Source organism: Myotis myotis, unplaced genomic scaffold (assembly GCF_014108235.1).
Source record: "Myotis myotis isolate mMyoMyo1 unplaced genomic scaffold, mMyoMyo1.p scaffold_m19_p_46, whole genome shotgun sequence".
NCBI lineage: Eukaryota > Metazoa > Chordata > Mammalia > Chiroptera > Vespertilionidae > Myotis > Myotis myotis.
The window spans coordinates 1,303,024-1,312,881 of record NW_023416353.1 but is presented as its reverse complement, the minus strand read 5'-3'; the positions used below and the strand labels follow the sequence as shown (position 1 = coordinate 1,312,881).

Below are 9,858 nucleotides of genomic sequence, written 5' to 3'. Positions count from 1 at the left end.
GATCAATGGGACAGAACATAGAACCCAGAAATCTACCCAAGCCATTATGTTCAATTAATATTTGACAAAGGAAGCAAGAGCATATAATGGAGTCAAGAAGCCTCTTCAATAAATGGTGGGAAAATTGGACAGGTACATGCAAAAAAAACAAAAACAAAAGAAAAACTAGATCACTAACTTACACCAGACACAATAATAAACTCAATATAAATAAAAGACTCAAATGTAAGTTGTAAAACCATAAAATCTTAGAAGAAACCATAGGCAGCAAAATCTCAGATCTCTCTTGTAGCCATACATTTGCAGATACATCTCCTAGGGCAAAGGAAACTAAGGAGAAAATAAATAAAAATGGGACTACATCAAAAGAAAAATCTCTGTATAGCAAAAGAAACCATCAACAAAATGAAAAGAGAGCCCACTGCATGGGAGAACATATTTACTAATGATACATCTGATAGAGGGTTAATTTCCAAAATATATCAGGAACTCATACAACTTAAAAAAAGGAAGACAAACAATCCTATTAAAAAATGGACAAAGGGCCTAAATAAACACTTCTCCAAAGTGGACAGAAGACCAAAAGACATATGAAAAAATCCTTAAAGTCACTAAAAATCGAGAGATACAAATTCAAATGACAATGAGGTATCACCTCACCTATCAGAGTGGCTATCATCAGCAAATCAATAAATGACAGGTGTGGCAAGGAGGTAGAGAAAAGGGAATCTTAGTACACTGCTAGAGGGAATGCAGACTCATGCAGCCATTATGGAGAACAGTATGGAGTTTCCTAAAAAGTAAAAATGGGACGCCCATTTGACCAGTGATCCCATTTCTATGAATATATCCTAAGAAATCAGAAACACCAACCAGAAAGAATGTATGCAACCTATGTAATAGCAGCACAATTTACAATAGCTAAGATCTGGAAACAGGCTAAGTGTCCATTAGCAGATGAGTGGATAACAAAGCTGTAGTACATCTACAAAATGGAATACTACACAGCTGTAAAAAGAAAGAACTCCTACCATTTGACCATGGAGTGGGATGCCCCTAAATCTCAGGACCTCAGGAAGATCCTGGTGGATATCCAGGCCCAGTATAAGGAACTGGTTCTGAAGAACTAGGAGGATCTAGACAAGTACTGGTCCCAGTAGATCAAGGAAAGCACCACAGGGATCACCATACAGACTGCTGAAATAGAAGCTGCTGAGATGATACTCACAGAGCTGAGACATAGTGTCCAGTCCTTGGAGATTGACCTGGACTCGATGAGAAATCTGCAGGCCAATTTGTAGAACAGCCTGAAGGAGGTGGAGATGTGCTATGTGATGAGCAGATGGAACAGCTCAATGAGAGCCTGCTACAGCTGGAGTCAGAGCCGACCAGGCCCAGGAGTAGGAGGCCCTGCTGAACATCAAGGTCAAGCTGGAGGCTGAGATCGCCTCCTACCTCCACCTGTTAGAAGAAGGGGAGGATTTCAATCTTGGTGCCGCCCTGGACAAAAACCACACCATACAATCCATCCAAAGACCACCACCCGCAGGATGGTGACAGCAAAATGGTGTCTGAGATCAATGACACCAAAGTTCTGAGGCGTTAAAGGTAGCAGATGTGGGGCACCCCGCTGTGGGGCAGGAGGACAATAAAATTGTCAGAGGTTACTGAACATCAAAAAATATATATCTGAGAGCCTCTGCGGCTGGAAAGCAACATGGCGGCATCCTCCTTGGGCGAAAAGGAGAAGGAGCGGCAGGGAGGCGGATCAGGAGTGGCCTGCGGCAACAGCACACGAAGCAGCTGCTGTCTGCGCGGGAAGATCTGGAGGTCTTGTCCAGGAAGCTCATAGAAATGCTGGCAATTTCAAGAAACCAAAAGTTGTTACAGGCTGGAGAAGAAAACCAGGTGCTGGAGTTATTAATTCACAGAGCCTCCAGGTGCTGGAGTTATTAATTCACAGAGATCGGGAGTTTCAGGAACTAATGAAATTGGCACTTACTCAGGGAAAAATCCACCATGAAATGCAAGTTTTACAAAAAGAAGTTGAGAAGAGAGACAGTGATATTCAGCAATTACAAAAACAGCTACAGGAAGCCGAACAAATACTGGCGATAGCGGTTTACCAAGCAAAAGAAAAACTGAAATCAATAGATAAGGCAAGAAAAGGTGCTATCTCCTCTGAAGAAATAATTAAGTATGCACATAGGATTAGTGCAAGTAATGCTGTGTGTGCCCCACTGGCCTGGGTTCCAGGAGACCCACGGAGACTATACCCAACGATTTAGAGATGAGAAGTGGATTATTGGGTCAAATGAACAATCCTTCCACTAATGGTGTGAATGGTCATTTACCTGGAGATGCACTTGCAGCAGGCAGATTGCCAGATGTCCTTGCTGTAAGGTTCGCGGGGCAGGAGACAAGGTCAGAGAGCCAGGAAAGCCAGAAAGGAGGAACTTTAATCTGCACTCCCGGGCGAGGTTCGCGGGTCAGTGAAGTCTCGCCAAAAGGGAGTGGAGGCATTTATTTTATACAGCTATCCAGTGAGGGCGGGGGAGCATGAGCTGTGGGAGTTTCCGCCTGGGCAGGCTGTTCCAGGAGGAACCGTACCTGTGTCTCCATCTGCCTTGCGGTTGCATGCATCTGCTCCTGGGCTTCCCTTCGGCCTAACACTTGCTCCACAGCATCCCTGGCAATCAAATGATATGGCAATGAATATGTTACCACCAAATCACAGTAACGACTTTTTGTTGGAACTTCCAGGGCATAATGAAGAAAATGAAGATGATGTAGAGTTTATGTCAACAAACTACTCAAGCAGTAGTTGTGACTCTGATTTAAAAAGCATACAGAATTGAATACTGTAGAATTCTGTTTCTTAAACAATAGCAAACCTGTAAAAATATGTAATATTGACCATAGTGGAATTGTACAGCCCATTAAAAATCACAGCAGATTTACTTTGTAAAGCCAAAAATCATGATTTTAGTTCTAAACCATTTGTTGAATATTTAGAGAATAATCAAAATTTACTGTTGGGCCCTAGCTGGTTGCTCAATGGTTAGAGCATTGTCCCATGGACTGAAGGGTCCCAGGCTTGATTCTGGTCAAGGGCATGTACTTTGGTGGCAGGCTCAATCCCCAGCCCCAGTCAGGGCGTGTGAGGGAGGCAATCAATGATGTGTCTCTCTCACATAGATGTCTCTCTGCCTCTTCCCTTCCCTTCCACTCTCTCTAAAAATCAATGGAAAAATATCATTGAGTGAGGATTTTAAAAAGAAAAATTACTGTTGGGAAAATATATTATTCGATTCAGTGCCTTCTTACCCTGTTCTAGTCCAGTTGTGTTGGACTTGTACATAGTAGTTCTGGAAATAAGATTTGAGGTAAATGACCCATGTATATATCACTAATAGGCCTCCTGGAATTATTTAGAAAATGTGTTGTTTTTTTTTAAAGGCAACATATCACTGAATGTGCATCATATCAAAATATCAAAAACCCTACTGAAAGTGAAGGTTGTCAGCTTCTGTCACAGGAACAGGAAAAATGTCTCAATTTGTACTATTTGTAATTATTGTAATTTTAAAAAGTAAACCAACTTGTTTATACTGTTAAAATTATATATATGAGAATATCAAAATCTGGGATCTGATATGGTTGGAAAACCAAATTTTTACTTTAGATCAGCAGAGGAAAATCTTGTGGGAGAGATAGGCAGGGTTTGAGGGAGGCATGATTCTCCTGCTAAACGCAGAGATAGTGGGTCTGGTTGCATGAATGGTGGGAGCAAGGGATGGAGCACCTGGCCTTCCCATCCCAAGTCATATTTTGAATTCCCCTGTGGCAGAAGCCGAGATTGAAGCATGACCATTAACTTAGATCTAGGAATAGATAAAGTAACCTAGCTGAAAGAAAGTTCCAGATTGAAAGACTGTGCTAGACATTCTCTCTGGCTTTGATTATGAGCCCATGACATTGACTCTATTCTTGTTATGCTCCAGTAGAGTTTGTTTCTTTAACTTGAACCTCATGCTGTGATGTTGGACATTTCCTGTTCATTCTTTTAAATTGGATCTAGTTCTATATGACTCACAGTTTTTGGCTTCTACTCCTTCTTCTTTTTTCTTTTTCTTTATTTGGTTGACCCAGGTCATGATGCTTCCATAAATATAAATGGGTAAATGAAAGAACTCAAAGAAAACTCTCTTAAAAGTAGGCCTAAATTAGTCTTATTTCCTTTGCCATACATTTGTAAGAGTTAAGGGAGCAAGAAGAGTTTCTTCCCTGATGCTGAATTTTTCCATCATTTCCATTTCTTCAGTATCCTAAGCAATTGGTGTTAAAATTATTCCGAAGTGTTCTGGGGTTCTGTGAGATAGGAAGCCAGGACAGGATCTTACAATCCTTACTGACTTATATAGAGGCCTGTGTCGGATGGCTTTTTCTAAAATGACTTCATTTTTTAAAAAATGTTTGAAGACTATTGTCCTAGGCAGCAGCAACAGGATTTGTTCTTAACTAGAGGTTGTACTGTTATGCTTTTTTACAAAGTATCAAAAGGAGAGAACGGGGGCCCTGACTGCTCACTTGTTTGGGTGTCATCCCGTGCACCGAAAGGTTGCCTGTTCAATTCTGGTCAGGGCACATGCTGAGGTTGTGGGCTAGATCCCCATGAGGGAGCATGCAGGAGGCAGTGATCTATGTTTCCCTCTCACATTGATGTTTCTCTTTCCCTCTCCCTCTCCCCTCCTCTATCTCTAAAAATCAATTAAAAATTTTTTTTTAAAAAAGGAGAGAACTGGGTAGAAAGGGGAAGTGGAGGGTGACTGTAGAGGAGGGTATTTTGCTGCACGTAGAATGGGGCTCACATCCAGAAGGAGGAAAGATGTGGGAAGCCTGCATCTACTCTCTGCCTTCTGGAGTAGCAGCAATATCTGCACATTGGCTCCCAGGTAAGGATTAGGGAGAGCAGGAGTTACTAAAATTGAGCCACTTAAGGGATTTTAAAAATTAACCTCAGCAACTGCCCTCAAAGCTGTGACTGAGAAATGGGGGAAAAACATGCAAAGAAAAACACACACACACAAGCACGCACACACGCACACATGCACGCTGCTGTCATATCTAGTCTGATGGTTTCATGTCATCATGGAACGATGACATCACCTGGTCCAACTTCCTCAGTTGCCGATTTAATGAAAGGTTAGACAGAGTCTGGTTTCACTCTCCATATATACAGCTGTGAACAACAGTAGTGGGCAACCAGCCCAAGTTTGAGCCCTTTAAAAACAGATATTCTATTCTAAAGATAGAATTATTTGAGGAACTTGAAAAACAATACATCAGGAACTGGAGATAGCTGGCGAAATCTTTCCCATGCTATTTGCCCCACATATGGATTCCCTGGCATAATCTGTCCAAAGCGTTCAATACCCAAAATATTTGGGGAGCTGTGAGCACTGAAAAAATATGTATATCTATGTTGCTATTTTTAATTTGAATTTGCATTAACTAGTCCCTATTCTCTTCTTCATTGGAGAAGGTGGATGAATTCTGCTAAGCAATGATTTTCTGTTGGATAAGGGTTAGATTTGATCCATCTTTATTTTTCCAGCTTTTTAAATATTTTTTATTGATTTTTAGAGAGAGAGGAAGGGAAAGGGGGAGAGAAAGAAAAACATCAATGCAAGAGCAGAACATGGATTGGTTGCCTCCTGCATGCCTCCCACTGGGGATTGAGCCTGAAAACCAGGCATGTGCCCCAACTGGGGAATCAAACCAGCAACCTTTTGGTCCAACCAACTGAGCCACACCGGCCCAGGCTCTTTCCAGTTTCTCTAATGATTCCTCTTGCACATATCTATATCCTTAAAGGTTGAAGTACTAGAGAATTAATTCTTAATAACAGTGTATGTTGTTTTAGTTCATGCAGTGTCATTCAATATTTATAAGTTATTTCTCAAGCTCCAATTATGTGATAAGTACTAAACAAAGTTCTGGGAATCAGAGACAAATGTGACAGGTTTCTGTTTGCAAAGCTCACACATGCAAGCAGTCACAGCATCAAGTGTAAGGGATCCTTCTCAAGTTCTGTTTGTGACTCTCTCACCCTGTTAGAGCCATGAAAGGTAAAGCAGTGTTCCTGTGTGTGGGCTGCTCACACTATGTAAGTTGGTGTGGCCACTCTGATGTCCATGGTTCATCTAGAAAGGTTTCAAGACACTCCATGGAACACAGTGGTTAGCACAAGATGTACAGAGATGAATTGAGGTCTGGTATTAGTAGATATTGTACCTCTATGTAAAAATAAATGGGATGGTAAAGGACAAGCTATTCCCATGCGCTGTAATTGCCTTAGGGAAGAAGGACCAGTAGGATGCTCTGAAGATCCCAGGCTGGGAGAAGAGATCTATGAGAGGGCTGAGCCCATGTAGGGGTTGCTGCAGTGACATATTGCTTATTCAGATGATATCTTGAGAGTGAACTTGGCCCTTCCCAACCTTTCATAAGAACAGAAAAAGTATCAGGGAGTGGAAGCCAAGGACAGCCAACTCTGGCATAAGAAATTCATTGCCATTATTGCGTTCTTCTCCCACCAAGTCTTGCCTGAGCAGAAATGTCCAGCCTCTGTGAACCTTCACCTGTGGAGCCAGGGTTATGAAATTAGAGTTGAGACAATGCTTTTCATTTGCAATACTTTCCTTTTCCTTTTGTTCACATCCTTGTAATAGGCTTTTTATTTTCCTAAAGCTTGGCGTTAAAGAACACTGCATTTGAGTCAGCCACTTGGTGTATGAGAGAGAACTGAAGTGGAATGTCTGTGGATTGTTCACACAAGTCCCCAGAAGTCACCTCTAATGCATTACAACTCTGCGAAGTGCCACAATAGAGGGCTGCAGAATGTGCTATGTGATAGCGCGCGCTGTCACAGTTATTTAAAAAGAAGCAAAGTGTGATTGGAGCTATCAGTACAACAGGTAATTTAGAATATTTGATGAAAGTAAAACTTCTTTCCTCATCTCTAATTACCCACCACACAAAGGATTTACTCTACTCACAGGCAGACATAGAGAACCCTCTCTACCTTGTAAAAGAGAAAGGAATAGAAAGTAAGACAGGCATATATGGCTCATGGATGCTGGAGGTAAGACTCTGATATCCTTTCCTTTCAGCAGAAAGGAAGGTATTATACCCGCATTTTTATACAGGCAGAAGCTGCTATTTAAATTTCCTACTTCCTCACAATGACTAGAGGTAGAGCTGGTTAGACCTTTTCAATTCTTGGAAGAATCATCTAAGTTGTATAAATGTAAGGCAAGTAGCAGCCACTGGCCTGGGAGGAAGCCCTAGTAAGACCTTTTGTCTTTGTCTTGGCAAAATTGTCTTCCTGGGGAATGGCCCTACCTGCTTAAGGTGCTTAGCGACATTTGACTGACTCATAATGTCCCTTTTTTGCAAAAGTTAAAGTTAGGGAGACCTGTGGAGGAGCCTGGTGTTTATCGGAGGAAAGACCCCACAAAGCAATAAAGGTCTGAAAGATCTCTGAATAAAATGACCATGAGAATTGAAAGAAATGAGACCAGTGAATAGGCACTGCTCTGGGTCAGAAGGGGAAATCAAGGCAGACGTGGTTCTGTCCAGGAAGTGGCAGAACCTTTCCTGGGTGCAGGCTGACACCCCAGGGAATGGGGTTGTCTAGGAGAACCCCAAATGTAGACCATTCCTGTCAACACCAGGAGTGGAGAACAGAATTCCCTCAATGCAGCTGTGGGAGCAGAGAGGCCTGTTCTGAAGTAACCACCTTCTAGGTGATGTTGAAACCTTCTCCAACTCCATGTCTGAACACCCTTTCAGCAAGATGGGATGGGGCTGGCGAGTCCGGGGCCTGAGATTCCTAGCCATAGTGGGGAACAGAAGGGCTTAGAGAGAGGGACAGGTTAGACCTTTTCCTGCTTATCATGTGCTGTGGGGTGGACACGGAGCATGGGGACACTCTGGGGCTCTGGCATTATTTTGTAAAGCTGAGTTGAAATAAAAGTCTTACAGGACTCTAGAAATGTAGGGGGTGGGATGGCATGCTGTCTTGATGGAATTCGAAGATAAAAATTCAAATGCCAGGAGTAGGAAGAGGCCAATGCAGGCTCAAGCCGTCCCTTCTTTGTTTGCGCAGGCCTAAGGCCAGGGGGCGCCCCAAGCAGGGGGAGCCATTGCTTACAGCTCCTGACCACAGTCTGGAAGCAGAAAGGTGGCCTTCACAGCTGATGCCGCCAGGTTCGTGGCAGGCATTCTGCTGCCTCCATGACACTGTCTGTCTGACCAGGCTTTTGCCAATAATGTTGGCCCCTCAAATCCCCACCAGGGCCTCATTTGAGACCTTGTACAGCTGGGACCAACTGCAGCCACTTGTGGGGTGACTGGACTGAAGGATCTGAGGCGACTGGAGCCGAAGAGCCAAAATGCTTCTGCATGGTTGTGTCCAGTGGCCGATTGCACAGTGAGCCAAGGACCCACATACTCACCAAGGACCTGGTTATGATTCCCAGCCTCATCCTGTCAGAAACCAAGGTTGAGAATCTAGAACAGCAGGGAAATAAATCTAGGCTAGAAGATCAGCAGGAAGGAAGCTGTATCAGGTTCTGAAATCCAGGATCAAAGCCAGCGGTAAGACGCCAGACAAGGGTAAGCTAAGAAGCAAGCAGTTCAGAGCCAGGATTAAATGACCCTGACTGAACAATCCAGATTCAAGGTGTCAAGTCAGAGCCAGGGCCTAGTTAGGAACTGTGAATGCTCAGGCGGGAGACAGGTGGTAAGTGGAGCCAGCATTTTAAACAAATATAACTTTATTGATTTCAGAGAGGAAAGGAGAGGGAGAGAGACAGAAACATCAATGATAAAAGAGAATCATCAATTGGCTATCTCCTACTGCAAGCCCCCCACTGGGGAACAAGCCCACAACTCAGGCATGTGCCCCTGACCAGAATGGAACCCGGGACCCTTTAGTCCGCTGGCCGACGCTCTATCCACTGAGCCAAACCAGCGAGGGCGGGAACCAGCATTTTTGTCTACCCCAAGCTGCTCAGTGTCCTTACTTATACTTACCCAAGAATGAGGATGGCTCACCAGAAGTTTGAAAGAGAAGTGGAAATTCAGCTTCTTCGAAACCCACACACGCTCTCTTTGTCGCTTCCTTCAGGCTGATCTGTGTTGAAAGCACCAGAAGGACTTGTCAATGCCAGGCTGTTCTTTCTCTGTTAAAGCTGTAGCAATCAGTGGCTCTGAGCTACAGTAGAAGGACCCATAGGATAGCCAAACAAAAGCCCGAGCTTCACATAGTCAACGTGACCTTCACTGTCTAGTATACTGTATGATGGGTAGGTCTGGTTCCTGAAGAATTCCAAAAAGTAGAATGACACCTGTCATCACTTCTTTTTACATTACCCAAAGGGGAGAGAAAGAAGGGAGAAGGCTATGAACAGAAACTGGTAGGGCAACTATATGCTGATTTGAATGAGGAAAAAGTAAAAGTAAGAAAGGGCTTTATGTGAAATAATGGAGTGTAGACCATTTGATCCAAAATTGACTGTTAAGCTTAACACTGAGGGGGCATTTAGCTTAATACTTCTAGCCCCAATAGCTATTCTCCTAAGCCCCAAATATGCACAAGGGTGGGGTAATGGTATGCATTCAGATGTTGAAAGAATAAATAGAACCAATGTACCAACTAAATATAAAAGGTTGTGTGACATCATCAAAAAAGATCCTCTCTTAAAGCAATGTAAGAATTAAAAAGCTAACTTCTTTTAATTCTATGCCATTAAGAGTCATGGACATACACATACCTACACAGGAAGGAGC

At 43.1% G+C, this 9,858-nt stretch overlaps 1 pseudogene; it reads left to right on the top strand.

Annotated features, from left to right (window-relative positions):
* The first annotated feature begins 1,524 nt into the window (after window positions 1–1,524).
* On the top strand, window positions 1,525–2,858 carry LOC118655471 (annotated as a pseudogene).
* Window positions 2,859–9,858: the final 7,000 nt, after the last annotated feature.